This window comes from Sarcophilus harrisii, chromosome 2 (genome assembly GCF_902635505.1).
Source record: "Sarcophilus harrisii chromosome 2, mSarHar1.11, whole genome shotgun sequence".
In the NCBI taxonomy this organism is placed as follows: domain Eukaryota; kingdom Metazoa; phylum Chordata; class Mammalia; order Dasyuromorphia; family Dasyuridae; genus Sarcophilus; species Sarcophilus harrisii.
In genome coordinates this window covers 400,167,035-400,189,245 of record NC_045427.1, presented here as the reverse complement: position 1 = coordinate 400,189,245, position 22,211 = coordinate 400,167,035, and positions in this window count along the sequence as shown.

Here is a 22,211-nt window from a genome sequence, read left to right as displayed (position 1 = left end):
AATATCTAGCATTTTTTCTTCTATTTCTTAAATCTGTTTTCTTTCTCCTATAACAAATGTAATCTCAGATGGCTTTATTTTCCCTATAAATTTGATGTGCATATTATTCCCCTAGAACTTCATAAAAATGAATTACCAATTGAGTCATCTATGAGTTCCTAAAGAACTAACATTTGGTCTGGGGATAGAATACTTCATCTTCAAAGTAGGAATGTTGGAAGGAAAACAAGTTATAGTTTGAAATATAGTTCATCTTCAGGGAGAAATAGAGTCTTTGGCTTTTTCAGCTTTATAGTACAACTGGTCATGGCACTGAATATACATGAAATTTTGCTGGCTGCTTCTGTCTGATTATATGGTCTAGCTCAGTGCTTAGGTTTTGTGGAGATAACTTAAAAGTTCCCTTACTGGCCATGGAAGGAAACTATTTTAAAGCTAGTGATTCATCCTCAAATATGTCTTTACTTGATTGCCAAGAATGAGCTGATTTTGAGACTCTCACTGCAGGGTAGTGGTGGGAATTAGATTGGCTATCCATCCCACCAAAACAGAATTATGAGTATTCCCACATGATAGAGAAATGAGGAAAACTTAATTAGGTGAGCCTCCTAACTTCTTCTATTTCTTTTTAGTTGACCATAGTCAAGGAATGGGAGTATACAAGTAATCAGTCACCACTGTAAAATATGTAGGCTCAGAAATATGCAATAATACGTATGCTTAAAAAAATCAGTATCCTATCAAAATAATGACTTTTCTTTGCACAATTTCCCCTTTCCCCCAAATCTTTAAAAGGTGACTCTAAGTACTATCGATAGGAACTGATACAATAAAAATTATTAATTTAATACTATGTGGCTTTCATAACCTACTTTCTCCTTAAATCTATTCTATTCATAGTTTGGATTCATCATACATCACAAGTTAAGGAAATATTTCAGTAAAATTTTCTTTGCTGTCAAAGGAATATTTTTTTTTATCATTAGTATAGCTTTTTATTTACAAAACATATTCATGGGTAATTTTTCAACATTGACCCTTGAAAAACCTTCTGTTCCAACTTTTCTCCTCCTTCCCCCTCAACCTCCTCCCCTCGATGGCAGGTAGTCCAATATATGTTAAATATGTTAAAATATATGTTAAATCCAATATATTATACATATTTATATAGTTATCTTGCTATACAAGAAAAATCAGATCTAGAAAGAAAGAAAAAAATCTGAGAAGGAAAACAAGAATGTAAGCAAACAATAACAGAAAGAGTGGAAATACATTTTGTGGTTCACACTCATTTCCCATAGTTCTCTCTCTGGGTATAGCTGATTTTCTTCATTACTGAACAATTGGAACTGGTTTGAATCATCTCATTGTTAAAGAGAACCATGTCCATCAGAATTGATCATCATATAGTCTTCTTGTTGTCGTGTACAATGATCTCCTGCTTTTGCTTATTTCACTCAGCATCAGTTCATGTAAGTCTCTCCAGGCTTTTCTGAAATCATCCTGCTGGTCATTTCTTAGAGAACAATAATATAAAGGAATATTTTTCTAAAGGAGGCTCTGATTGTGTGTATGTGTGTGTGTGTGTGTGTGTGTGTGTGTGTATGACTGTTAATCTAACAAATTAAATTACTTCTGCTTAAGGCAGCCTTATAAGTAAATCATAAATCTTTAGGGTTATAGAACTACCACCCACCCAATTAAAACAAAACAAACTTCTCAATGAATTTTACTATTTACTTTGACTTTTTTGTGATAAGTTTATTCTTCTTAGTTCAAGGAATCTTAAAATTACTTAAAGTCAGAATGGTCAGACTGAATTCTCTCTCTCTGACCATAAATATAGATTGATACTCTAAAAACTCATCCTTGGCCTTTCCAAGACTGAAAGCAGGGCTTCTCTCTCTATGTCTTCATATCTTCTACTTGGTGTTTCCTTGAGAAATGATAGAGCAGTGATCATGAAAATATTTTTGTTTATGTGTTTTGTTTTAGTTTGGAGGCTGAGTACAAAAATTCTCTCGATCCATAGTCAGTTTTGACTTTCCATAAGAGAAAATTTCTAAAGCTAATACTGGTTACTAATACTGGGAGTTGAGGAAGACTATCAAATTAGGTGATCCCAAAACTGGAATGACAATAATTAAGGAAATTGGAGAAATTATTCAGAGAGTATAGAATCTATGCTTATTCATGATTTATGCTTTTTTAAAAAATAATTTTTAGAAATCTTTTTTTCTCTTATGAGTTTTTTCTGTTTTAAACCTCTTTTCAGAGAAAATAGTCAATATACATGAATGATACCATGACTTTATGTGATTTCTTCTGAACCCTAAGGTGGGACCATATAGAGCCAGAAAAAATGAAGGAGATGAGGGAAACTCTACCAGGACTGAGCCCAGAATCAGGCTACTTGACAAGAAAAGGTTCTGCAAGACTGTAGGCTGTTATTATTTTTAAACATGAAGACTTTAATACCTGAATAAATCTATTAGATATTAGCTAGGGGCAACTATATGGGTTGATGGATAGATTTCCAGGTCTGGAGTCAGGAAGACTCAACTTTCTGAGTTCAAATTTGGCCTCAGATACTCACTAGGTATATGGCCCTAGGCAAAATACTTTCCCCTTTTGCCTCAGTTTTCTAATCTGTAAAGAGACTTGAATAAGAAAATGGAAAAGCTTTCTAGTATCTTTGCAAAAAAAAACAAAAACAAAACCAAAAAAGGGGCCATGAAGAGTTGGACACAACTGAAAATGACTAAACAAACCAACAAAAATATAGTAATTCTCTCTACTCCTCTTTTTATTGGAAAGAAGGGCTATTAAATAGCCAGGTTATTGGGATTTGTGTGAGCTGAAACAGGGAGAGAAGGGAGGGAATACAGGAAAAGCATAGAAAGAGATATTGTGAAATTAACAACCTACCTTACTTTATATTCATTGTTAATCATTTGTTAAAAATTGTACCTAATTAATAAAATCACTACTTATGGATCAAATTTAGACTTAAATGCATAGGCCTCAGTCGCAAAATTTGTAAGAATTTAGCTTCCATATTCCTTTGATCTAAAGTCTGACCATAATGATAAAAATCTGTGAGCTTTTTGCTGATCATAAAAGAGGATCCAAATTGCTCTCCAGAATGGTTGGAACGTTCACAACTCCACCAACAATTCATTAGTGTTCCCAGTTTTCCCACATCCACTCCAACATTTATCATTAATTTTCCTATCATCTTAGCCAATCTGAAAGTCATGAGGTAATACCTCAGAGCTGTTTTAATTTGCATTTCTCTAAACAATAGTGATTTAGAGCATTTTTTTCATATATAGATGGCTAAATATAGATTTAATTTTTTCATCTAAAAACTGTTCATATCCTACGACCATTTATCAATTGGGGAATGACTTGTATTCTTACAAATTTGACCCAGTTCTTTATATATTTTAGAAATGAGATCTTTAATGGAAAGGGACCCACATGTGCAAAAATGTTTGTAGCAGCCCTTTTGGTAGTGGCAAGAACTTTTTAATTTAATGTAATCAAAGTTATCAATTTCATCTTTCATAATGTTCTCTAATTCTTCTTTGGTTACAAATTCATCCCTTCTCCAAAGATCTGATAGGTAAAGTATGTCTTATTCTTATTATTAATTTGTTTATGGTATCATTCTTTATGCCCAAATTATATATCTATTTTGACTTTATTTTGGTATGAGGTGTGATATGTAGGTCTATGCCGAGTTTCTGACATTATTTTCCACTTTCCCAGCAATTTCTGTCAAAGATTGAATTCCTATTTCAGAAGTTGGAGTTTGGGGGTTTATCAAATACTAGAGTGCTATAGGCCTTGATTATTGTGTCATGTATTTAATCGATTCCACTAATCTACCATTCTATTTTTTTAGAGAAATGATGACTGCTGTTTTATAATATAGTTATATGTTTGGAACTGATAACCTATCATTCTTTGTATTTTTTTCATTGATTTCCTTTATGTTCTTGACCTTTTGTTCTTCCAGATGAATTTTGTTATTTATTCAAGTTCTATAAAATAATGTTTTGCCAGTTTGATTGGTGACAACTTTCAAATGATGAAATTAAAGCCATCTATAGTTATATGGAAAAAGTGCTCTAAATCACTATTGATTAGAGAAATGAAAATTAAAACACCTTTGAGATATCGCACCTCTCAGATGAGCTATGAGGACAGAAAAAGATAATGATAAATGTTGGAGGGGATGTGGGAAAACTGGGACACTAATATATTATTGGTGGAATTGTGAAATGATCTAACCATTTGGGAGATCAGTCTGGAAATAGGCTCAAAGGGCTATAAAACTGTATAACTTTTGACCCAGTAATTCTATTACTGGGTCTGTAGCCCAAGGAAATCATAAAGGAGGGAAAAGTACCCACATGTGCAAAAATGTTTTTAGGAGTTTCTTTTCTGGTAGCAAAGAATTGGAAAATAAGTAGATGTTTATTAATTGGGGAATGGCTGAACAAGTTGTGATATATGAAGATAATGGAATATTATTGTTCTATAAAAATGATGAACAAGCTGATTTTATAAAGGCCTGGAAAGATTTACAAGAACTGATGCTGAGTGAAATAAGCAGAACCAGGAATACATTTTACATACTACCAGCAAGAATGTGCAATGATTAACTATGAAAGACTTGGTTCTTTTCAGTGGTTCAGTGACTGAAAGTAATCCCAATAAACTATGTACAGAAAATGCCATCTACATCCAGAAAAACAACTAAGGAGACTAAATACAAATCAATACATGCTATGTACACTTCTTTTTTCTATGTTTTTCTCTCTCCCATGGTTTTTCCCTTTTGCTCTGATTTTTTCCTCCCAAAGTGATTCAAAAAAGTAATGTGTATTAAAACTAAGAAAATTTAGTAGGAAAAAATAAATAAAAAATTGAAATCTGCATGCTAAAACTATTGTTTTTGTTCGGTCTTCATTTTCTAGAAAACCAATGACACTTTGTTGAAATGCATTGGGATTCAAATGGAACAACTTGATCATGCCTTAAATCCATACCACTCTGGCTATCACTGATTGATCAACAATAAATAGGTTATAATTCAGTCTTACTTGGTCATGGCTTGGGTTCTGATGGCTTAGAGTGTGTATAAATAGCATTTGTTTCTGATCTAGCTAGAAATCTTGAGGATCTTCTCCCTCCAGTTTGTTTGTTTGAGTAGACAAAGTAGGACATCTCATCTCATTTCTTACATAGACTTTTGCTTAAAAAGGCTAAGGTCTCTCATTGCATTTATGGCCATATCCAGTCCTGATGTATATCTGTCCACTAGCCCCAGATAGTTCTGAAAAGGAAAAAGAGTTAGGTGACCTTGCACAGCCCTCTCTCACTTAAATCCAATTCACTTGCATATCATGGGTGTCATCTGTCTGATATCATGTTCCTTTTTGAGAATTAAGACTAAATAACAACAATATCTCCTGCAAAGGAAGATTTAGAGATTATCCCTTTTAAAATAATATCAACTTTAAGTTGTCTATTTTTTTTTGTAAAAACAATCAATGCATATTTACTGTTTATCAAAAATAAAAAACCTCCATTTTATGAACTATTAATTTTGAAAGACTATAAATAGTTTGAAAGACTACAAATGGCTAAGTTCATATACTTTCCTATATTAATATCAACTTTAAGTTGTCTATTTTTTTTTGTAAAAACAATCAATGCATATTTACTGTTTATCAAAAATAAAAAAACCTCCATTTTATGAACTATTAATTTTGAAAGACTATAAATAGTTTGAAAGACTACAAATGGCTAAGTTCATATACTTTCCTATAGCTCATAGTTTTATTACTAATTGACTTTCTTTGGGAAAAAAAAAATGATATCTAGTGCTTCAGTTATTACTTAATTTAACCATGATACCTTAAGAACTAAATAAATTTGCATAGTAGAATTTATTGACGTCAATAGCTTATTATTGCTATAGGGAATTATTAGCAATCTACTTCATTATCACAACTGCCTTGACATGGTTGCTATTCTGGCTTCTGATTGGTTGTCTGTTAAAAAAAAGAAAGAAAGAAAGAAAGAAAGCAATATGTATTTGTTTGTATATTACCTATATTTCCCAACATATTCCGCCTACCATCTACTCTCAAAGAACCACTCCTTATACCAAAATAAATAAATAAATACATACATACATAAATAAATGGGGGTGGGGGCAGAAAAAAAGATAATTAAGCAAAATTAAACAACACACATATATATTTAAATCTGATATTTATTATATTCTCCATTCTATACCCATAAATTCCCCATTTCTGCAAAGAAGCAAGAAGAGATTCCTTTTCATTTCTCTTTTCTGGAACTGAAACAATTTATTATAATTATATAGTATTCAGTTTTATATAATCCGCTCTTAAAGTTTCATACACATAGGAAAATTGAGATCTGGGAATGTTACAAACATCTTTTCTGAAGGATACTGACCCCTTATAGAGAAACATATCAAGGCTTCATTTGAAATCATGCTGGCAAGTCTTTCCTCTTTACCAATATAGGATTAGCAAGATTTGCTCACACCGTCCTCTTTCCTGCTTTCTTTTGTCAATTGGTTTGTGTTCTGTTCACCAGTCCCCAATACTTGGGGGAAGCAATGTGCGCTACAGGAAAATCAATGTTCTCCTCAGACCTGAGTTATAGGAGAAGTTGCTGGGCTGGGGTAAATTTATTTTTCCTAGTCTGTCTGTCTTTCAGTCAGTATTCAATTTTTATCCTCATTTGTGACCAGCTTCCTGCTTCTTCAGCTGGGGAAAACACCTTTATTACAAGCTCTTCACGGACGTTTTATTTATAACACCTGGAGATACAATTCAATTGTCAATTAACTATACACTGAAAGCAGTGCACATCAGGTGTATTTCACAGCCTTACCTGCCATGATAAAAGCCATTCTTTCCAGCTGAGGGGAGGAAAGCTGAAGACTAATGAGGAGAAAAAAAAAGAAAGAGGGAAGATAAAAGGAATTTTTTTTAAAAGAAAGTTCCCCTTCCCCCGTCAATAAGTAATAGAGGGAACCTCAAAAGCTGCTTATACCACACTGAATTTTTCCCCCTCCAATGTCGCTGCTGAAACAAATGGAAGACTCAGCTTCATTTCACTTGGATCTTGCAAAGGATTTTAAGGCAAGCTACAATATATGGGAGCTGATTTAAAGTATTCTGTTTTCTTTAGGCGTGAAGTACAATCTCTGAATTAACTTCAAAGAGACTGAATCCTGATGCAGATAAGAGAAGCTTAGATTTAGCAGCCAAGCAGCCCTTTCAAGACCTTCAATTGGATCCCATATGCTATAGCCATATTTTCCTATGGGAGGGAGGAGAGGGAGGAGGAGGAATGAAGATGAATGGCTTTTACCTGAGTGCAAGAATAAGACAAAAGTATTTGGGAGAATAATAGAATAATTCTGGTGGTCTGGGCAAAGCACCTAACAAAAAAAATGAACCTCATGGAAGAAAAGAGAAACTTAATTGGTTTGTCAATAAACACAGGCAAAATCCTTCCTTAGTCATCTCCCTTCCCCTCCAAACAAGGAACATGATCACATGAATTTTAGAAATTCTCTCCTCATATACAATGAAATATAAATATGTATATATGCACACATGCACACATGCATATATCCTTTTCCTCATTATTATTTTCTGGTAGTATAAACCCTTTTTTTTCATTGCCATGCTATTTTTATTTGCAGATTTATGATACTACTCTTACAAAAAATAATTCCTATTCTCTCATGAGTGAGGTAGGAAGATTGTTCTATAGTCAGCAGACCACATGCAACCAATTTATTAAACTAATTTTTTTATAAAGCTATTTTTATGTCAACATATTCACTTCAACTCAGTTGGAATTTAAGATTTTTTTTTCATAGCTTGCAAAGTAGATGAATCAAAAATGCAAAGAACTCATGTGTTTATCCATTTAATTAAAAACATAATCTGCAACATAACTGCAGAATATCACCTATGAATTAAAATGCTAATTTCTTTCAAGAGTAGAACTTATTTGATGTTCCCCTTCCCCACAGTAAGAAATACACAACAGTGGGATGTAGAAGTCTAAGTCTCAGATGCAAAACTAATTAAGTAAAATAGCCATTATTTGACAATCAGAAAACCAGCAGTCATGCCATTGTATTTTTTTTAAAGCAAAGAGAATATATACTAAAGTAATCTGGACCCCTAAGCAATGTGCTACAAAAGTTTTGCTTAGAATGTGAATATTTAACTGTGAGCAGCATAGAACAATTTAGGGCCATAACTCTTACTCTGATAGGAGAGAACTGCAGGTGTTCTTCTTCTACCCTAATACTTATTTTCCCTTGTTGCATAAGCAACTGTCATATCTTAAAGACAACAAGGGTCTTAAATAAACCTTAGCCCTTCAGTCTGGGTAAATAAATAAAACACACGAAAGATGTTTAATGGTATAATTGGCACCAGTGTGATTTTACATCTGATATATTGTATGATTTTTCTTTTTTTTTTGTTTGTTTTCTAAGATCCCTTCTTGAATTTATTTTTAAAATTTATTTTTTATTTACAAAACACATGCATGGGTAATTTTTCCAACACTGACCCTTGCAAAACCTTTTGTTCCAAATTTTCCCCTCCTTCCCCCCCACCCTCTCCCCTACCTGGCATGTATTCCAATACATGTGATTTTTCTTTAAAAAAAAAAATCTAAAAATCTTTATGGTCTATGCAGAAATTTCTCCACATTTTTGCTTCTTTTTAGGTCAACTTTCTATTATTACTGCCATTATTCTTTAATTTTCTAAATTGGGAATTAGAGAAAGAGGACATGGGTAGAGTAGAAATCAAATTGTTTCTTCCTCAGTATTTCTCTATTTTTGTCATCCAAAGCCCCTTCCCGCTACCCTTCCACCCAAACTATTGCTGACTTGAAAATATTGTCATTAATATCAGAGTAACAATGGCATGAAGCACATACTTGAGGATTCTGGTCTACTTACAGGAAGACTCCTTATGATCTCAGTATATCTTGCCAAATAGCTACCAAGGTAGAGGGCCAATCATATTTCTTCTTTTCAAATATCCCTTGCAACTCCCTACAGATCGCATCAAATTCCAACATGATATTGAACCCATAACTGATAGAAATCTGGCTTCAGGTTCTGCTGTTAACCTCTCAAGGTTAACTTGCTTGGAGTTTTCAATTTAACCTGTATTTCCTGTAGTTTTTTCTTATTCTGGTGGACAAAGAGAGATTTCTTCCCTTAAAAAAAAAATTGGCCCTGGGCATGGGCAGATTCCTGGTGTGCCTATAAAGTTACTTGTCTACTTTGATATCAGCTTCCCTTTTAATTGCGGTGGTGTTTTGTGGGTAGAAATGTCACAGCAGGAGCTTTCCTTTTGCTGGCTGCAGGAGTATTTTAGGGTCTGTCTTAATAAAGTCCTCTAGGAATATTTTCACCACTGTGCAGGGGGGAGAAGAGGATATCTTATTAAATTTGTTTCTCACTATGGTGAGGAGATGTAGTGGAAGTCAGGGCAGGGGAGGGTTGATTAAGAAAGGGTGTATATCTGCCTTTTGAACCTTTCATTCTAGTGAATACAGACCCTATTTATACAATTTTCTGTCCTCTACCAGGGAATCTCTTCCACTGACCCTGGCAGGGTGAAAAATATAGTTACTGTCTCATGTAGTGTTACTCCCTGCCTCTGGCTGAAAGTTCTCCCCTTCCATACATGCCAGTGCCCGATTGCATTACATTGGCTACTGACTTAGCTAAGAGCCATGGTTGGAAGATTGCACACAGAAAATAATATCAATCAAACAGGAGGGAACCTTACCTTAAGAGAGGCAAATGAACTCAACAGCCATCTGTGTGTTTTAGGAGTTATATTCACAGAGTAGTCACAACTCTACCACCAAGACTTGATTAATACTAAAATGACAAATATATAGAATAGAGAAGGTGGGTGGTAGTGGTTCCTGAAACTGCCTAGATTTCCTTTTCACCCATCTTCACCTTCCCTGACTTATGGGTAGTCTGTGGATTTCAGTGAGGATAAAAGGTCCTGTAGGAAAGCCAGCTCTTTGTGGAACTGCAGATTTCTTGTGCAGTAAATCCCACTAGCCAGAAAGCAGTGATTTCATGATTTATTAGCATTCAAACAAACTCTATATAGATTCTCTCATTCCCAGTTTTGTCCTTAATATTCTATAGCTACTTCAATCTTAAACGTGCCTAGATTTCTTCCTGCATACAGATCCATACTTGAGACTCCAAAACCCTCCAGGCTCACTCTAAAGGCACTTCTCATTTTTACATGGTCATCTCTGCATTTTATTCAATAAAAATGATGAATTATTAAGTTAATATAACCTTAAAAGGGAAACAGTTGGAGTCAGAGTCTAAACATGATATGTTTCTTTATATAATATAAGATTAAAATAACCAGCAAATTCCTAGTATAATTCTAAATTAAATGTTGATAATCTATCGTTCATTTTCAAATGATTTAGGCATATTTCACTTATTTTGCTTGTTTGTTTAAATGAATAATTTGTCTAAGGTTTCAGCTAGTTAGTGGATTAGAACTCAGGTCTCTTTAATTCTTATGAAACTTTTACTGTATCATATTTCCAATGTCTAAGCATGCTTATTCTTTTTTTTTTTTTTCTTTTTGGAGAGGTAATTGGGGTTATATGAATTGTCCAAGGGCACACAGCTAGTAAGTATTAAATGAGGCTGGATTTGAACTCAGGTCCCCTGCTACAGGGCAGTGCTCTATCCATTGTGCCATTTAGCTGCCCCTATTATACTTTAAACAAACCAAGTTTATAATGTACAGGCTTTTGATCTCAGAAAAAAAAAATTTCCAACTAAAATTTTAAATCATTAATAGGGGGAATTTAAAGTCCTTAACTTCTTATTTTTCTTAGAGAAAAGAATATATCTGTATGACATGCCCTATATAATTTGTTGTAGTACTTTTGTCCAGCATAGGTTTCATTTCATTTCATTAATTTTTCCTTCTCTCTACTTTTCCCATCTCTTCCTGAAATCTTGTTTCTGAGCCCAGGTGGAGTCAAGCTACCTATGCTTAAAGATGTTTACTGAGAGAGAACCTACTATCTATCAAGTCAGTGCACTTCTTTTTTTTTTTTTTTTTTTTGGGGGGGGGCAGGGAGGATAACTCAGTTATGGGAAGTTTTTCCTTTTATCAAAGCTGAAATGTACCTGTTTACAACTTCCACCCATCATTCTTAGTTCTGCCCTCTGGAGACAAGCAGAACAAGTGAATCCCTTTTTCACACAAGGGCCCTTCAAATACTTGATGACAGATATCATGTTTCCCCTAAGTCTTCTCTTCTCCAAGCTAAAAATCTCCAATTCCTTCAAGTGATCCTCAAGGTCCAGTACTATCCTGATAGCAGTCCTCCAGATGCTCTCTAGCTAATCAACATCTTTCCTAAAATGTCCTTCCCAGAACTGAATGCAATATCCCAGATATAGTCTGACAAAAGCTAAGTATATTGAGACCTCCTCTTCTTTGTTTCTATAAAATATGCCTATCAAAGTAGCCTAGGAGAGTATTTTTTTTCTGTAATTTAATTACTAATCTTGGGATTTCAGTGGACAAAATATCATATCTTTGCAGACAAACTGCCAACTTCACACACCTCATTTGTTGTATATTTGCAAAGTTACATTTTAAAACCAAATTTAATTTTAATTTCCCCCAATTAAATTTTATTTGATTTTATTTGGCTCAGTATTCTAGGCCTATCAAGATCATTTGATTTTGACTTCTTTAATTTCCCCCAATTAAATTTTATTTGATTTTATTTGGCTCAGTATTTTAGGCCTATCAAGATCATTTGATTTTGACTTCTCTATTTTATGTATCAACTATCCTTCCCAATCTGGTGTCATCTGCAATTCTGATACCTATAGAACCTATATCTTTATCCTTGTCATTGACAGAAATGTCAAATAGCAAAAGCACAAGCACATATTCTTGAGATGCTTTATTAAAAACTTCCATTGAAATTGAATTTAACCCATCTCCAGCTGTTCATTGAGTCTAGTCACAAGATCAAAGCTGCAGAGTACATCTAATCCATTCACTTCATTTTATACTTCATAAATGGGGAAACTGAATTCTAGGAAGTATTACTTCCTTTCCAAGATCATAGCAATAAGAAGCATCAAAGGAAGAATTTGAACTTGGGTACAGAGCCAAAGTTCTATTATACTTATCTGTAGTTGTTAAATCAATTCTGAATCTACTTAACTATTCCATTGTCTAGCTTTCATATCTCCATTTTGTTTACAAGTATAACATTGTTGAAGAAACATTTCAAAAAAATAATAATAATGTACTATATAAAGATTTGCATTTTTATTTATTTTTCTCACATCAACACTGTAAGGAAGATAGTTTGGAATATAATTACGGTCAAAATCACCAATGATGTAACAGACAAATCTGATGACCTCCCTTCCCCCCTTCATACTTCTTGAATTCTCTATCTTTTGACATATTTGACCCTCTGCTCCTAGATACTTTCTTTGGTCTGGGATTTGTGACACTGCTATTTCTTAGTTGACCCTGTCCCTCCATTATAGCTTCTTCTTATTATGCTTTCTTGGATCCTTATCTATATAATGACTACCTTGAGGGTCCCTGAAGTCTCTATTCTATGTATACCCTTTTCTTTCTTTACACACTTGTTTTAGTGATTTCATCAGTTCCATGAGTTCAATTATAATCTCTTCATGATGGTATATATAGAAATATACAAGGATAAATATATCTGTATCTGATTACATGGATTTTTTGTGTGTGTGTGTGTGTGTGTGTGTGTGTGTGTGTGTGTGTGTGTGGAGAAAGAGAGAGAGAGAGAGAGAGAGAGAGAGAGAGAGAGAGAGAGAGAGAGAGAGAAGAGAGAGAGACTGACTCACACTAGCAATCTAGACCTATCAGGCATTTTCAAGTAGATTCCCTAACAGTATCTTAAACATAACATGTTCAAAAACAGAACTCATAATCTGTTCCCCAAAACCCATCTCCCTTTCATCATTCCTTATTTTGGTCAATGGGCTCACCATTTTCCTAGTCATTCAGCTTTGCGACCTCAGAGTTACCTTCTAATTTTCTTTCACACCTAATGTGTAACCAGTTGCTATTTGTCCATTCAATCTCTACACTATTTCTTTCATCTCTTCCTTTTTATCAATTTACTTGGCCACTTACTTCATTATGTGCCTTGTCACCTTCTCCCTGGACTATTTTAAATAGTCTCCTGATTGCTTTCTTTATTTTAAGTTTCTCCTCTTTCCAATTAATTCATCCTCTGTTTCTATCTTGCATAGTAAACTCCAATGGCTCACTGTTCACCTTTAGGATATTTTGTGGGATGTAAATTCCTTCACAAATTTCTTTTAAGATTTACTCAACCACTCTCTTTTTCTAATCCCTCTGTCTCTTCATGCCTACCTCTACCAAATTATCTTGTAGATATTTATTACACATAAAGTTATATATGTAAATATTGCCACCACCAACACATCTCCATTCCCTTTGGAATATAAAACTTCGAGGCAAGTGAATGACTCATTTTTGGTCTTCTATCCACAAAACCTAATAGGCATTTAAAATGATTGTTGATTAATTGATAACCAATTTAGAGCTGAAGAAATTAAGGCCAAGAGGAGGCTTTGTAAAGAGCACAGGATTTAGAGTCAGAAGACCTTGGTTCAATTCCAAAATTTGAACATTACTATTTATTTATAACTTTGAGCAAGTCACTTAAACCCTCTTCCCTAAAGTTTAGTACAGTGTCTGGAATTGTCAGTACTTAATAAATGTATATTTTTATACATTTTTTCACATAGTTTCTTTATCTGTAAAATGAGTAATTGAACTTTCCCAAAATTTCCTAGAACTCCAATTTATGAAACCTGAAGAGAGGAGGGAACTAGAATGAGTTTTCTATTTCTATTAAATTATTTTATGACTACTAAAATCTAATGTCTTTGAACTAAATCCTTTTGATGTATTATCATAAATAACTTGCCAAACATTGCATATTTGTTAAATATTGGAGCCAAATCTTCATCTAGTAAATTTAGTATTCTTTGAATGATTATTTTTGGACAAGACTTGTGATTTTGTTGGTATTCGAAATTTGCTGGAGTCCAATATATGTTCTAAGTCTTTAAGATTAAGATACTATGGAACTGTAAAAGGATATTTAAATATGAAATTGTTTTATAACATTTGACAAAATCATGCTATACTTGTGCACAAGACACATAACCACAAGACAGATAAATGTAGGCTGGATGATAGCACTATTAGGTTGATAGAACTGGTTGCATGCTTGACTTAATCATCAAAAGAGAACTATTTAAAGCAACTTATTGACAGAACTCTAGTAGACTGTCTTAGGAATTTGTCTGGCCTTATGCCATTCAACATGTTTCAGTGATGTAGATAAAGTTTTTGAAGGTGTGCTTGTTAAATCTATAAATGACATGAACCTGGGATGGATGGTTAACATGATGAATGTCAGAGTCAGGATCCTAAAAGATTTCAAAAAAGCAGAATAAAGGGTTGAACTGATTAAGATGAATTTAAAGAGTGGTAAATGTATAATTCTACACATGGTGAAATAACTCTGACATATCTGAAGACAGAATATTTCAAGACTATGCAGTTCCCTTTCTCCCCAATGCCAACTACCTTTTTCTGTTTTGTGAGCCCCTAGAAATTTTGTACTGAAAACAATAAATCATCTACTTTCAAGGAAGTGAGGTTTTTCTATTCACTTGATACTGTTTCCTTGAATCCTGTACAAATATATTGGAGGTTATGTCTCTATATAAATAACTTGTTCATCAATCAGTTTTTATATGTTAAAAACAATTTGTAATATGAAGTTCAAATATTTATTATTTCTTTAATTAATTGCTCATTTATGACATCTAAAAAGAGTTAGGAATTAAGATGTTTCCTATTTCCATAATGAAGTTATGAATACCGTAGTATAATTACCCAGACTCATGTCAAAGTGATTCTTTAAAATGGAAATTGAATGGATGCCCATCAGTTGAGGAATGGTTGAATAAGTTATGATATTTGAATGTAATAGAATATTATTGTTCTAGAAGAAATAATGAGTAGGTTGACTTTAGAAAAGCCTGTAAATACTTACATGAACTAAGTAAAGTGAGCAGAACCAGAAGAACATTGTACAATAAGAGCAAGACTATGTGATGATCAAGTGTGGTAAACTTTAACAATGAGGTGATTAAAGACAATTCTAATAAACTTGGATGGAAGGGGTCATCCACATCCACAGAGAGAACTATGGGAATTGAATATGGATCAAAGCATAGCTTTTTTACCTTTTTTGCTATTGTTTGTTTGCTTGTTGTTGTTTTTTTTTTTTTTTTCTCTTTCTCATATCATGAGATTTGAAGTAGAAAGACAAATTAGGAAACTATTTTAATGGCCCAGGGGAAATATGACAAGGACTAACTAGAATGTGGTCAAATAAGTACATAGAAAGGAAGAGATAAAATACATTATTGTAGAGGCTGAATTGACAAACTTAAAAACTCTGGACACAAGATATGAAGAATGAGTAGAAGACAACACTGAGTTTTCAAAGCTGAGTGACTGGAAAAATAGTGAGTCTGTGGACAAAATCAGGAATTATGAAAGAGAGGTAGATTTGGGAAAATATATGAAATATGAAAATATTTGGGTTTGAACAAGTTAAGTTTTAGTTACTGATGGGACATTTAATTCAAAATGAGAGAGAGTGGTATATAGGAGTGCTAATGTGAGTCTTCTATACACACTCACACTCACAGTTTCTCACACACACATACACACACATCTGGAACAGATAATGAGTTCTTAGAAAAAGTTCAGACCAGAGGAGATATTTTGAGTGTAAGGTCTTGGAGAGGAAGGATTGGTGATATCAAGAAATGAGTTTGAAGCACATATTTTAGAAGAAAGGAAAAAGCAGATTGAGATTTGTCAGAGAGAGGAGACATATAGGAGGATCATTGATTGCCCCTAGAGACATCTTCAAGTAGAAAGTTCAGGCTAAGGCTACCAATCAGACCTCCATTCTTAAGGCCTGAGGAAAATTTCAAGAAAAAGATTTAACCTCTCTTCACCCCTCAACTCCCAATGTTTCCTCTGGGCTTGTATTCTCTTGCTTCTTTATTCAAATATTTCTGGCAATCTGAATTTTCTCTCAACCACAAAGAATTTAGGTGCTAACAAGATATAAATACAGTTGTAAAATAAAGCAATCAAACCTCTGCCTAAATTAAATCTTAGAAATTCCCCTAATTGAAAACTTTGAGTTATTCTTTGTTTAATATAAATTCCCTAAAGCAGTAAAGGAAAGGAGCATGTGGACACAAGTTGCCATTGTATTGTCTCTCTCTGGAGGTCCTTTTAACTTTTTAAAAGTAGATTTTGATAACACCATTCAAAACAAATGGTTTATTTTGTTTAAAAGCATTATCTGAGCAAGAGTCTACAGGTTTCCCCAAATTGCCAAAGGGGATGTGGCACACAGAAACTGGTTAAGAACCCCTGTCCTAAACTTGAGTATAATTACTATAATGGAGCATGTATCCTTAATTTAAAAAAAAATAGGAAATAAAGAGTAAAAATTAAGGAAAGGCACAAGTAACTGCATATGAAGGGGAAAATGCTAACAAACTTTTCAAAGTGGAAGGGATGGATTCAGCATATGGTAATGTCCTATTCAATGAAGATCTTCAAGCAAGGAACTATAATTACTTATTTGGAATAGTATACTGATGGAGGTTGGTATAAATTTCCTAAATGGACATTTTCAATTCTAAGATCCTACAAAATATTTTCTTTTTAGGAAATTTTGGCAGGTGGATAGAAAGAAAAGTGGTATATTGGTTACTCAGCAAAGAAGGAAAAAACATCAAAAAAGAGTAAGTACAGAGAATACTACCTTCATTTTCTCCAATAACTTGCATGAGACCAATTGAAAAATGAATAAATAAACATTTATTACATACTTCCTGAGTGCCAACTAATGTGCTAGTTGTTAGGGTTGCAAAGGCATAAGTTTCTTGGAGGAGGTGAACAACATAGCTGGGAAAGACAACATATGCATATGAGTAAATACAAAACAGACATTACACTATCTAAAAGTATGTTCAACTCATAATTAGACAGGAACACAGCAGGATCATTATGGATCCACTCAGTCAGCTACCTTTCTTTCCCTTAATTATAATTTTTATTCTTTGTACATAATAATGGGGGGGCAATGGATAATAGTCAACCTAATGATGCCATTTTCGCTAGCACTACTGAATATTTTGCCACCATGTTTTTAGAGCACCTCTTTTCTATGCTATATTTCACTCAGGGTCTTAGGGTTAATAGGATGTTAGTTAATGTGATAAGGCACTCCATTGCTTTATAGTTTATCTGTTGAGAATTTCAGCTTTTAATGCTTCCATTACTTGCTGAGGAAATCAATAATTTCATCAGTCTAATAGGGCTATTGCTCCAGGATCAAGCTGATTATGTAGAATGTTTGTGGGCAATATTGGAGTTGCCTTTGAACAATCTGAGCAAGGATCAACCTGATATTTGTATCAAAATTCTAAAATCAGATGGAGGATGCTCTTGAAATAGACCAATAAATTGTAGAATATATGTGATTGGAATGGGGGAAGGGAATGAGATGTGATAGGATGAATAAGAGAGGGCAGCTGGAAACTACATTTGATAAGCATTTGTTAAACACTTATTGTGTGTTAGGCATTGTGCTTAAGAAAAAGTGCTTAATGAATATTTGTGGAATTGACTTGGCTTTTTTTGTTGTTGTTGTTAACTTTGAATAAAAGCACAAATTAAATGGACATTTCCATCTATTAAAAAAAAAAGAGGAGGGAAAAGAAAATTATAAATGAATTTACAAATCTCTGTTATATACAGCTGGCTTTTGTATTTACCTATATAATGAATTCACTGTATAATTGTCAAAATGGTTCTACTTGTCTATGATTCTGGCCTGCCATCTTTTTCTATGTACTTTAGAAAATCATTCCATGATCTTCCTTCTTTCCTTCCTTCTCTCCCCCTCCCTTCCTCCTTCCCTTCCTTCCTTCCTCCCTTCCTTCCATCCTTTCATCCTTCCTTCCTTCCTTCCTTCCTTCTTTCTTTCCTTCCTTCCTTCCTTCCTTCCTTCCTTCCTTCCTTCCTTCCTTCCTTCCTTCTTACCCTATCCTTAGCTCACAAATAGAACTTACAGCTCATCGCCCTATAATTTCTGGTCTATATAAGTTCTATCTTGACTTTTACTTAAGCTTCTTTAGGGAATTATTTCTAGTAGGCATTTCCCAAGGCCCTCTATAATGTCTGCATGTATTTTCATTTGCCTTTTGTCAATAGTTTTTTGCTTGTTTGTTTCCATATATGTCTACATGCACTGTAAGCCAGGATAATGAGATAACTATAGAGTAGCATAGCAGTTCTTAAGATTTTATAAGTGATTTGTTTTGTTTTCTTTTAAATTTTTTTACAAAGTGTTTAATTTAATTTTAATTTATGAAATAAAACAAAAATTTCTATAATAATCTAATAAAAAGGTGATTGCAAATGAAGCTGCAAATGTATTATGTATAATTTGTTATTCATTTAAAATATAATAGTTGTCATATAAATTTCTTTCCCCCTTTTTTCTTCCCTTTCTCCTTCTTTCCCCTAAAGATGGCTATCATTAGATACACATATGTATAAGCATATATATTCATATACATGTAAAATCATTCTCTATAAATTTCTATGTATCAATTCTTTCTCTGAATGTTTTCAAACACTTAAAAATTAGGAAAGATCCTCATAAAGAGATTTTGTTTATGCTAGTTATAGCTATCAATAATCACCATATTAGAAATTAAAATTAAAATAGTGTTTTATGAAAATACTTTTGTCTTTTTGAACCCCTTAAAAGGTACTTGGAGATTCTCAGGGATCTCCAGACCACACTTTGATAACATCTGGTAAAGAAAAAAGCAGTGGATTGGGAGTTAAAAGGCCAGAGATCTAGTACTGACAGTCCCACTATCTGTGTGACCTCAGGCAAAGGACAACTTCTTTGAGGCTTTGTTTTTAAAAATCTGTAAAATGAAAGTTGGATGAAATATCTTTTACATTATATGGCCTTTAAAAATACTGGAAATACAGCTTTATACAAAGTACATCTTTTCTGAAGATGTTTGCTTTATATGTTCTCTCAGCTTTTCAAAATGGTTATTTTCCTAAATTTAAAAATTAATAATTTTCCATGAACTTCCATTTCTCTTTGCCTCTTCTCTAATAAATGGGTATTGAAAATATAAGCAATCACAAATGACTTTAGTAGCACTGAGCTCCATAGAATGTTTTGAAGAATTATTTTGAAAGAAATCTGTTTCTGTTAATTTCCCATTTAATTTCAGAAAAATCAAATGGGTATTGGGGGATGTGATTGGTAAAGTGAAATTCATTTCCATACTCCCCATCCTGTAGAAGGGTGGAGAAAGCTTAGTAGGCTAAGCATCTGGTTCAAACATTTAGACTCTCTGGAAGCAAATGCTCAGATCTCAGCAGGATCAACTCAGCCATTCATCCTTCCAAGGTAGATAAATTGAGTGGTGCACAATTTAGAATGTGTGGGTCTTTCAGATAAGGCCTTAAAAAGAAAATTCTGTGTGAACATTAAAGACTACATAGCACTCTATAGAGGAGTTGGGGGTTGCCCTTATGTCCTTGGCCTAAATTCCTTCTCTCCTAAATATGTTACAGTTTGAACTATAACAGTGAGTTCTGTTTTACCGAAGCTATTTTGGTGTGGCTTTTCCAACTTTGGAATCCTTGAGAATGAAATGGACTTTATCAATTAAAGCTTATATTTGCTCATAGTAACCCCAAGTTGACTCTGGCTGCTATTCTCGGTAGCTGGCAGGTGAGAATTTAACCACTGAGAAACCTGTTCAAAGAGGATTTTGTTATGAATGTGTTGAGCAATGGACATGCACTTAAGAAGGAAAAAAGGGTAGGGGGAAATGAGAGCTGGGAGTTATTGGACTAATAATAAGTCTGTTTTACTTCCTATTTAACTAGTTATCAAGTTAAATAGTACACATCCTATACCTGGTCTGGAGTTTGAACACTCAAGAAATTGGTTTATGACTTGATTTAAAAAAATCACAGAAGTAGAAGGAACTTGAGAGGCCCTCTAGTTCAATATCTTGATTTTCCAAATTTAGAAAATAGATTTAGATTTGAATTAACCAAAGTGACACATTTCATCAATGATAGAGTTAAGAGTAGACTTCATGTTTCCTGAGTCTCAGCCTATGGATCTTCTCATTATACCAGGTACCTTTAAGGACTAGGGAAGTCTTTAATAAGAATTCATATCCTTATGCTTGACTAAATGATATACTTTGTTAAGAGTCAGCATAACTCAATTTTCTCATCTGTAAAATGGAGAATCTATAAAGCTTAGGTTGATTTGAGATAAGCAAGAATTAAAATCTCTGACTCTAGGTCCAGCATTCTTTCCCCCTTCCCAGAACATTTTAGTGATGAAAGTTGTATGCATCTTTGGCTTTCTTAAGTCATAATAGAGAACTATTGAAGCTCATTATCATCACCAATGTTTTGTCTAGTACTTTAAAGTTTGCAAAATGCTTTATTATGCTATATTATCTCATTTTATTCTCACAACAATCCTATTAGGGAAGTGATACCATTATCAGCATTTGTAAATGAGACAACTAATGCTGAAAAAGGTTTTGAGTCTATCCCAGGGTAGTACATATAGTACGTGTAAGAGGTGGGATTTGAATTTAGGTTTTCCTGATTCCAATTTCAATACTTTGTGCTTTATGTCACCCTGCCTCCCTGATATCAAGAAATCATGAAATAAATTGTAATCCCAGAGAACCATGTATAGATTAAATGAAATTACTTTTCCTTGTAAGATCCCAGTAATAGCAAGTGTGATACACATGTCTTTAAGAGTAGCAGGGAACTTTGATGTGTACCTGAGTGCAGTGATTAAGAAGCTAAAGACATGAGCTGACATTTACCTCTAAAAGAGAAGAACATATGAAAAAAAAAGGATAAGAAGAGAGATGAATTTAGGGGTCCTATAGAAATGGAACAATGTATACAAGGATGAATGGGATTTAAAAAAAAGTTGGAAATCCATAGCATCATGACTTGCAATCAAGCCAGAACTCTGTTGGGAAATACAGTGTATAACTTTCAGTTACAATGCAATGAAAATGCTACTGGGGATTTAGAATTGATTTTGTATTTAGTGGATGGCCCTTAATGCATTTCCATCAGGATATACTGACAATCCTCTTATTGCTTGAATTATGTAAAAAAAAAAATATTCATTTGTGATTATCTTCCTCACTCAAAGAAACACAGATATATATTAAAATTCAACTGTCTTAGATTTTTATGTCCTGTAATGTAACTTCATATACAAATTATTCAAAATTCTTACTTTCCTGCTCTATTAAAAGCACTAATTGTTAGATATTGATACAGAAGATGATATTTTCTTCTCTACACTAGACTATCTAGAGGAGAGGAACTAGTGAATGTTTTAGAAGAGACCAGTAGAGGCAGTGATGAGAATTTAGTAGAGAGAAAGAAATGTGAATTGTGGATTCTAGTGATGGAGACCAGTCAGAGTTTGAACTGGGGGGAGCTACAGATCCAGAATGTTCTAAATGTATGATTTAAGGCACCAAATTTTATATCTCACTATCATGATTTCCATAAGGTAAACTAGTTTGGAGTGTTTCAACTATTTCTCAAAGGGATATATTTATATTCCTAAAAATCAAACAAAATAAACAAACATCATACAAGAGAGTAATGAATGCTGCTAATTATAAAGGTTTCTCTTTAATTAACAGGATTACAGATTAAGAATTTAGAGTGATTTTAGAGATTATTTGCTCCAAGTCATTTTACATATTGGAAAACCAAAACCTAAAGAAGTTAAGTAATTTGCCCAAGAAAATCCAAACATTAAACAATAGAGTCAAGATTCAAATATGAATTCTTTAA